General features: G+C 43.1%; 1 pseudogene; it reads right to left on the reverse strand.

Annotated features, from left to right (window-relative positions):
• Positions 1-298: 298 nt before the first annotated feature.
• Positions 299-8,630, reverse strand: LOC119726829 (annotated as a pseudogene).
• Between the last annotated feature and the right edge of the window lie 1,416 nt (positions 8,631-10,046).

The following is a 10,046-nucleotide window of genomic DNA, read 5'->3' on the forward strand; positions in this document are numbered from 1 at the left end:
TCCTCACCATACAAACTGTCAATAATGTGACAGTCATCTTGGGAGCTCATAAAAATACTTGCGTTAAACTCCACAGCTTCTTTCCAAAAACAAAATCAATCAATATTAACAGTTCCACATTAAGTCAAACTCTCAGATGCCTATCACATCGCATGTTCCATTCAGTGGATGATACAGTCGATTCCATCCCTCCGTGAAGTTCTCCATTTTCGTCCGCTTGGATATCGTTCTGCAGCTGGTGGTTTTTGCTATGGCTTTGCTGAAGATCTTTGTTTGATATGAAGGTCAATCGGCCGGTTGTGCAGTAAGTTAGCATAAACCATCTCCTCGGTTTCTCTTTATAAAGAAAAAAAATAGAAACATTTCGGTAGGCGTTAAGCCAAGGCAGACACATAATTCAATCAGATTTTGTATATAAAAGTTATAAAAGTTATTCGAATAAACTATTTTAAACAAGTCAACTTTTGTTCATTGCCATTGCTGGGTCAGTCATGCACGTTTAGGCCTAGCCTATATGTCTTTAAAAGAAAAATGATGCCGACCAGCACGACAGGCCTAGATCGCATGGAATTTGAACAGAATATCTCGCTAGCAACCACACAGGCCTCCATCCCCTCAAACTCAGAGCGACAACATTAACGATATTATAATTTGCTTTGTCATTCCCATGTTCATATTCCTCCATGCCATGTTGTATGGGCCTCGTTAAAAAAACAACTTAGGCCTACTTGCAAATAATTGTCCTATTCTTACTTCAACGCTCCTTACTTCCCCACTCCAGCAATCAAATGCTGCGCACACCTTGACTATACTCATCGATTTTGATCAATTTAGATCTCTGTTTCTTTTATTCTTTCAAAAATGACAAAGAAACCGAAGAAAACCCAACTTCATTTTTTAATCCTCCGTTCGAAAGTGTACACAACTAGAATGTGAAATTGTGTTCTTTACCCTTTTCAAAAAACATGCGCGCGGACGGTTAGCCTTGACCAAGGCTATCAGCTTGTTCCCATACATAGAAAACACAAAGTGAGTAATTAGACTCATTATCCTAAGAAGTGAATCATTTTGTCCGTATAGTGACACACTTTGGCTCAAAGTGTCTCAATACACCGACAAAATGACTCAATTATTGCGATATTGAGTCAAATTACTCACTTTGTGTTTTCTGTGTACGAGCTTGTTCCCGCTACCGCACACAGCGCGCGCCGCAACACCATTACTATATATATAGTTCGTCCTTCGAAATTCGAAGATGACAGCCAACATCTCCATACTAGTTGGTGTTGTGTGTTCGCAGATGGCTAATAAGTCCAATTCTAGCCAGGAAGCTACGGTTCTACACTGGACACACTAGGTTGGGGGTGGGGGTGGACACGTAGGGAAGCATCTAGCTGACGAGATTTTCGTTGCTGTCGTTTCAGCTCAGCCTCCCTGATGCGATGGGCTTCGAAGCTTGATGCACCTTCGTGTGATAATCTTCTCCATGCCGTTCGATCATGGGCATGTTCTTCCCAGCTACTCACATTGAGGTTGCATTGCTTCATGGTTGCTTTAAGGCAATCCTTGTATCTCTTGAATTGACCACCAGCCGATCTTTTGCCTGTTGTTAGTTCACCGTAGAAGATCTTTTTGGGGAGTCGATCATCAGTCATCCGTACTACATGACCTGACCAGCGAAGTTGAGCTCTCATGATCAAAGCACCTACACTGGGCAATTCCGCTCGCTGGAGGACTTCAGTGTCTGGGACCTTGTCTTGCCATCTGATGCGCAAGATCTTACGCATGCAGGAAAGGTGGAAGTGGTTCAGCTTTCTGATGTGGCGGCTGTAGGTTGTCCAAGTTTCACAGGCATACAGCAGGGAAGTCAGGACTGCAGCTTGATACGCACGCAGCTTTGTTTTCAAGCTTATGCCTCTCCTATTCCACAGACGCTCACGAAATCTTCCGAAAGCTGAGCTGGCTTTGGATATCCGATTTGTGATTTCCTGGTCTATGTGGACCTCTCTTGACAGGGTGCTGCCCAAGTATGTAAACTTGTCAACAGAATGAAGGATGTGATCTCCAATGGTGATAACGGGTGGAACATATGGCTTACTTGGAGCAGGTTGAAACATCACTTCTGTCTTTTTCAGATTGATTGAAAGTCCAAAGCGTGAGCAAGCTGTTGCGAAGCAGTCCATGATGAGTTGTAAGTCTTCCTGGGTGTGGGCGACAAGAGCACAGTCATCGGCATATAGGAGTTCACGAACTAATTCATCGAATACCTTTGTTTTTGCTTGAAGTCTTCTCAGATTGAAGAGTTTAACCATCAGTCCTGAATCTCATCTTCACGCCTATGTTGATGTCACGGAAAGCATCAAGGAGCATGCTAGCAAACACGACACTGAAGAGCGTTGGTGCAAGGACACAGCCTTGTTTAACTCCATTTGATACCGGGAAGGGTTTTGAAGACTCCCCATCGTCCGTTACTCGCGCCATCATACCATCATGAAACTGCTTAACCATCTCAATATACTTTTCAGGGCAGCCAATTTTGGACAGGAGTTTCCAGAGTCCTTTTCTACAGACGGTGTCGAATGCCTTTGTCAAGTCGACGAAGACACAGTAGAGGTCGGTATTTTGCTCTCTGCATTTCTCTTGTAGCTGCCGGGCTGCAAAGATCATGTCGCCTGTACCTCTTCCTTTTCTGAAACCACACTGGCTGTCGGGTAGAAAAGTGTTGGCAATGTGTGTTGTGAAGCGATTAAGCATGATTCTGGCGAGGATCTTACCAGCAATAACCAGCAGGGAGATTCCTCGGTGGTTGTCACAAATGAAACGGTTACTATACTGTTAGCCTCAACGACCCTTGCATGTGCTTTGTGTGCATGTACGTACACCCCACACACACTTCCGCAAACAGCCGTACAGAAAGTCGAGGCGGAGGATAGCGGACGGTGTGTATCAACCTCGTGCCCCGTGGGTACGATCTCGCAGCGCCATGTTGTTTCCCATCATGCCTTGCGTGATCTCAACCCCTGGAATTGTGTAGTTTAAATGTGCTGAAATACGGTACATTATAATTAGGGCTGCAGTTTATCCGTTTTACGTGCCGGCGCCATCTTTAAAATGTTAAAAGTTGTGATTTTGAAGAATCAATCCTTTCAAACACAACGTTTGGACGTTGTGTTAATTAGCAAGATTTGTATTAAATGTACGTACCCCTTTCGTGCCTTTACAACCATAGATACAGGGTCTTTTTTACCGAAAAACGCGGCTGACATAATCCATATATACGTATAGGTAGCCCAGGTGGACTCCCTTTCCTCCCTACGTAACGTTTTCATTTTGTTGGAGCAGTTTGCAGCAGTTTCATGAATGTTCAATATTTTATTTCAGTTAAAATGAAATCCATCGAGCTCATTTCAAATGACGCTGGTCTGGCTGGACGTATGACAATCCCTTGCTTCCAGAGGTCACAGGTTCGAACCCCGCTCAAGTAATTTCTTTCGTCAAGTTCAACCTAATATTTGTTATTTTTTTTATTACAAGATATGCTGCTGAGATCCCGGAGGAAATACACACAACAACAGGTAAAGCGTTGTTCGCGAATGAGCGGAGCCTTTGGAAAACAGATCGACCGACTATTAACAGAGGGCGGACTGGGTGATCTTCTTTCCAGCAAGAATTCCTCCAAGAAAACCGCCAACAAAGATGTGCTGGATTTTGTGAGTGAATTTAAGAAAGATGCACTCTTTGATTACCACCCTGGTCGGCAGCATCGTGGATTCGAAGACTTCACATACAATACCAGCATCAAAGCACCCGATTGTCTCGGGCAAAGGCTCCTCATGACGTCCCAGGAGATGGACAGGTGGAAATTGGTACGTTTACAAGACAAAGAAATCAACTGTGCTCGTGATAATGTTCTGCAAAATGGTTTGCCTTGAGAAGAGAAATTCATCATACTTTCACGGATAACTTTTTTGACTTACAAAAAGAACCCCACCTCTCAAAAGACCGTAAAGACTTAAAAGTATAGCATTCAGATTTATTATGAAACATAAGAATCCTTTTAACATATTCATTTTTGTTTCAGGTCATAGAATCATAAATTCCTACTCACCTCTACTCTTCCGTGCAAACAGTGCAACAGTGGGAGCCGATCACCTTGACACGCTCATTCATGCCGGTTATCTTCAGATGCTCGAGCACCGCTTGTCTCATGCAGTTGCCTCCTTTGACTGTGCTGCATAGCTGTATCATGGTACTGTCAGTATACCGCTTGTTAATGGACCGCGGGAATATGTACAGCTTTCCAAACCCTTGCCTCCCATCTCTCGCGCACCTGCCAACTTCTTGTCAATAACTGAGAACATCTTTTGCCGGTCCCCAATGGATCACAAACTCCACATCATCTGCTTGGATGCCCAAACCAAAAGCCATGGTAGCCACAACGCATCGGAGTGGAGATGTCTTTTGGCAAAATGATGATGTAACACACCTTTGGCCTTCGTCGTCAGTGCTACCATGGTACATGTCAATTATTCTATTATGGACACTGTGTACAGGGTCCACCCAAGCCATCTCCCCCAGACTCGTCATCAGCCACGCATAAATGCGGGAGACTTCGTTCACTTGTCTGCAAAGAAACAAAACAAAGAGTAGTTGACATTGTTTTTGAAAGACACCCGCATAATGCAATAAAAAAAATGTGATAGAAAATAATTTACCTTGCGTAAATTATCGCCTTTGGTGCGTCCTTTCCCCTCTTTAGCAGAGCACAATACCAGGCCAAATGTTATTCAACATTGGCATTATCCACGTTGAACATCTCCAACTTTATATTGGGTCTGAAAGCACATTAATGAATGAAATAAAAGTTAATTTAAGGCAATGTTGTAATAATGATACGCTTTGTGCTTTAAATGCCTGCCGGTTAAAGTTTTTTTTTCTTTCGTCAAGGACTAGAAATAAAAATGAGTTAAACTCTTTTTTATGCATCCAGGAAACTCTCATTGCAATCTTGCCTGTCCGGAAGCACTGCTATGATGTCAAATGTAGACACCTCAAGCTGCAACATAATGGATGATCTCCTCCATTATCGTCTGTGTTGCCGTTGCCGTAAGGCAGACGACAGGCTGGCTGGAGAGAATTGACCGAAGCCGATAAATATTGAGGTACTCCTCACGAAATGAACCCCTGCGGAAAGAAATAAGGACAGTTTCAAATTTAAGATGAGGAAAGCTCATTTCGATAGACAAAAAGGGGAAACAAGATCGCCATCAATCAAGCTGAAGTTGTGATTGGGCCCTATGGTGAGGACTCTGAAAGTGGTGTATCGGCATGATGCATGGGCACTTGAGAAGTTTCAAGTTGAGTGTTGCAGTGCAGTAAAAATTTGTGCGAAATAAAAAGGTAAACTTGTGTCAATTAACAAAAAAATGGGAAGTTGCAGGAACGCAAAAGGATGAAATAAAACCACGTAAATTTCACAGTGCAATCGACAGTATCATCATTGATGCTTCAATAGAAGACCTGACACCCCCGATTTTACCATTTGGTCATGCAGTGGGCTTCGTCTATGACTAAAGCAGTGATTCGATCACGCCATCTCTTGATTGCCAACCACCATGCATGGCTGTCGCAGTACTGCTTCTGGAGATGCAAATACCAACTGATATTCTCCTTTGCTGATTGATTCCTAACAACGATAAAAACACTAACAGAAACGTGAACACTTATGGTTGTTATTAAAATATCAAATACAGGTTGCAGTCCCTGGCTCAAAGGCAGTTTGATAGACGAGTTCAAAATTATCCGCCGTTTGTACATTAGTCACACTTTAAAAACCGACAATGTTCTACACACCCCAGGGCACAGTTATTAAAATGTTCCGAGCGATGGGTTTTCCCGGCTGGCCAATTTGACGGGGAAAATTATGAATAATCTTGTTTTGTCCCCGTGTTAGATTTTTGCCGTGTCTTTTTCCGTTTGTGTGTCTTTTCGTAAACAAATATGTTTTTATTTATATGGGCACGTACGTCCACGAATTTGAATACAGGTAATCCATACGAAAAAAATGTTTGCCAATGGATTATTCTACACTTTCGATCAACCTCTATGTAATGCATGAGGATTTCGACGAATTTGAACGATCGAACGACTATTTGAATGATCTTATTTGATCCATCGATAGACTACTCAAATAACGAAACTAAACAACAATTTTTGATGTTCTGTACTGATGTGCTTTAAAATGAATTGAAATCGGCCGCGTGTTCAAATTGGCCAGGATATGCTATAAAGTCAATCATACCGAAATGCTGAACGTATTGTAATGGACCTTTGCTGTTATCCGAGCGGTTTCTCATTAGCGGGTATTTGTAGTCTTATCAAGTTGGAATCGGCACCGGTCTGTTATTAGGTAGCGTGGCGACAGTGCCGATTCCAATCTCCCTGCTTGATAGTGCGACTAGAAACTATCACTTACACTGCATGTATTTGAATAACCTACGACACACAGCAAGAGAGAGGCACACGTCTGTATGGTTTCAGCTCTTAATTAGTTCTCCTCCTTTATTTAACTCAACACATACTTTATATCTCACTTACAATTAAGGATGCTTTCAATAAATTGTCCTAAACCCCGCCGTCTTAATTGTGATTGGATTGTTCTGCCCTTCCCTTATCCCTAATTGGCTGAAAGTTTCGTGGAGCGTGGTCACTGGAGCGTGGTAACGAGAGGGCGCACTCATTCTCACCTGTGGAAAATGGGCGTGACTCGCACAAAAATACATGCGCAGTAGGAACTCTCCATGGCGCTTGATGCCAAGACTATTTATAAATAATGACATCATAAACAGGGACGACTGCAGGCCGTCACAGTATTGATCCAGCCAAGTTACATAATCCCTTTAAAGTAATAATTCAAATTACGACACCAAACTTACCATCTAGTAGCATTGTCCATTTCTTTAGCCTGCAAAATGGCCGCACATTTGACTCCCACGGCAGACCACCTGCTCACTTGGTCCATCATTAGTGAACGAAGGGGGGATATCACCAATGTGATGTGCTTTACCCCTGGTTTGATCTGAGGAATTGATGTGTGAGCACTCGTTACGAATTGGACGAAACATGCGGCTTACCCGAATTAAAGATCTGGAATAAAATTTCCACGGCTAATGGATTGGATAGTTACTGGGCCTATTTGACGTTCGCGATTTTCCCCTCAAACTTTACTTGGACAGAACAAAATCAATGCAGTAGCCTACAGACACTAGCTCCCGAAAAATAAAAATTCGCCTGAACTCTTCCCGAACTAGACCGGGAAAAACATTGTCCACAAATTGTCGCGCGATTGTTGTGTGTTTTTTTTTTTAGTTTTTTTTTTTTTTTTTTTAAAGTTTCCTTACACCCTGACTCTTCTGTTATTTTCCTGGCTGGTGTATAGCTAATTTTCTATTCATTATTGTGTCCATATATTGCTGAATCAACAACCCCTGATGACGCATGTGCTTAGTATTCCACAGCCAAGCAGTTAAAATTCGAGGCTAAATAGGACAGAACCACCAAATGTCTTTGAACTGAAGTCCAATAAATAGACCTCAGCTCCCACCAATTCAATTCAATTCAATTCAATTCAATTCAATACTCCTTTGGAGAATACAGTCATCAATAAAAAAGAAATCTGGTAAATAACAGATAACAAAATCAATAAATATGTCTCACAACAAGAAAATTAATACCAGTAAGATGCGTTATGAAGCAGTGGCGTAGCCAAGGGGGGGGGGGGGGGGGGGGTAGGGGCGACAGCCCCCCCCCCCCCCCCCCATGAAACCTCGTCGCCCCCCCAGTCGCCCCCACTGAGATTTTGAGTTTCTAAAAAAAAATATCATTGATCTACATGACGCCTCCCCATGAAAATGTTCCAGCCCCTCCCCCCCCCCCCCCCCCCCCCCCCCACTGAAAAATTCCTGGCTACGCCACTGAATAAAATGTTAAACTTATTTCGATGTATGTACAAAATTTATGTAGTTCCAGCTCATCTCATCCATTAAAGAAAACTTAAAGTCTGGCCTACTATCACAACATTATCGAAGACTCACTTTGTCCATTATTGGTGAGAGCCATCCATAACAATCGTTTTTGCCAAAACCTGTCGGTAGCAATCCAAAAACGTTTTTGGATTTCTTCACCACAGACTCGATCGCTCGCATCTGTTCTAATTTCAAAGAGTAAGATACGCCATGTCTTCAGAACAACATCGATTACGTCGTCCATACCGTAAGGAGATCAATGCGACTCAGTCTGGTTGAAACTTTTCTTGTCAATTATTCACGCAGCGGACTAAAAAAGTTAGTGCGCATGCGTCTGAGGGCGCAGTTACTAAGCAAATCGCGCGTGCGCACTGCGCGTTCACGCTGCACGGACGCAGAGCACGGAGGGCGCTACAGCGCATACGACTCGCTGAGAAATTGATGAAACGAGTCTACACAAAGGTACAAGTTCAACGTTGCTTTGGAGTTTATTTTCCTGATTAACGTCAGTCAGCATCGCATATGGAATTCTTGAACCCAGCGGCCTAATAGATAAGGATACATAGAGTATGTAGGCGTGAAATAAGCTTCTATAACGAGGTAAAACATAACAAAACTCTGGTAAAAATGTTGGATGGTTTCATGTAGAGAATTCTTGCCCTGGACGTTAGTCGTATTGCAATGAAGACTTCGTCCAACCGCGACTTTTGAATCATAATTTTTTTTTTCGTACGTGACGTTACGTGCAAAGCTGCACGCGAGCGCATTATGGGCGCGCCCAGCGTGCAGTCTTCGAAATGCGCGCGCAGTACGCTGTGATTTACTGTGAATAGCCATTCAGCGTGATTTACGTCATCATCACAGCCAGGGGTTAGTAGTGCACTGATCTCTATATAAAGACTGGATTAGCTAATAGCTATATACCAGTCTCACAGTAGAATTCGCACATTGACCAATTCGCCCCCGGTCTCACAAAGATGGCCGCCGCTATGTTCCGCGTGTATTTGCATAGTGCGAGTACGAGTGATGTGAGATGCGCGGTACGGTATACACGGCAGACCATTGCCGGCCGGATATTCACGTCAAACACCGGCACCATGGAGGAATAAACACAGACCGACAGGCTAAAAAGTAAGCTTCAGTTAAAGACAAACCTAGATAGACATATAGATGTGTAGAACGTGAGTAAAATAAGTCAGGGAAATAATTTACCAGTCTTTATATAGAGATCAGTGGGTTAGTGTAAGGAACGAGCACGCGTTCCTGCGTACGTTCTATCCTTCACTCACGATCGCGCAAGGCATGATGGGAAACAACATGGCGCAGCAAGATCGTACCCACGAGGCACGAGGTTGCGGTATAGCGGATATTCATACACCAGTCACACATTAGACTTTGCATATTGACCAATTCGCCCCCGGTCTCACGGAGATGGCCGCGTATTTTACGAACGTTAATTCTACGCGTATATAGCGCGCGCGCTGTATCAAGAGTTGACGCGCAGTTTGGTCACGTACACGGCTTCCCGTACACGTATTATGATGTTCTAAAAAAGGACACATTTCCGCAGTGATTATTATTTCCAAAACGCCGAAAAATGAACTGTGGCATTTAAACAAAAGTAAACCAAGACGTTGAAAAAAATTGTAAACCGTGATCAGTGGTGGTGGTCAAAATATAAATCAAGTGAACCGCGATGTTACAAAAGTAACCATGATGCTATAAAGACTGCAACTTGTCCTTTGTAGATCACCAGCCGGTCTCACCGGTCTCACCAATATGGCGTCAAATTCATTCATTGTGCGGCTCTTTATCCGCTATCCAATCTTTATATAGAGATCAGTGGTCCTATCCTGTTTTACTAATACTAGAGATCAATGGCGAGAACGTAAAAAAATGTAAGGGCGCTAGAGATCATTGCAACTATCGCTCTTGATCACGTCATAATATCATAAAGAAAGGCCACATAATATTAAGTGTACCGTCACCATGATAACACGCTATTGCATGAAGATGTTGCGA

Source organism: Patiria miniata, unplaced genomic scaffold (genome assembly GCF_015706575.1).
Source record: "Patiria miniata isolate m_02_andy unplaced genomic scaffold, ASM1570657v1 HiC_scaffold_2, whole genome shotgun sequence".
In the NCBI taxonomy this organism is placed as follows: domain Eukaryota; kingdom Metazoa; phylum Echinodermata; class Asteroidea; order Valvatida; family Asterinidae; genus Patiria; species Patiria miniata.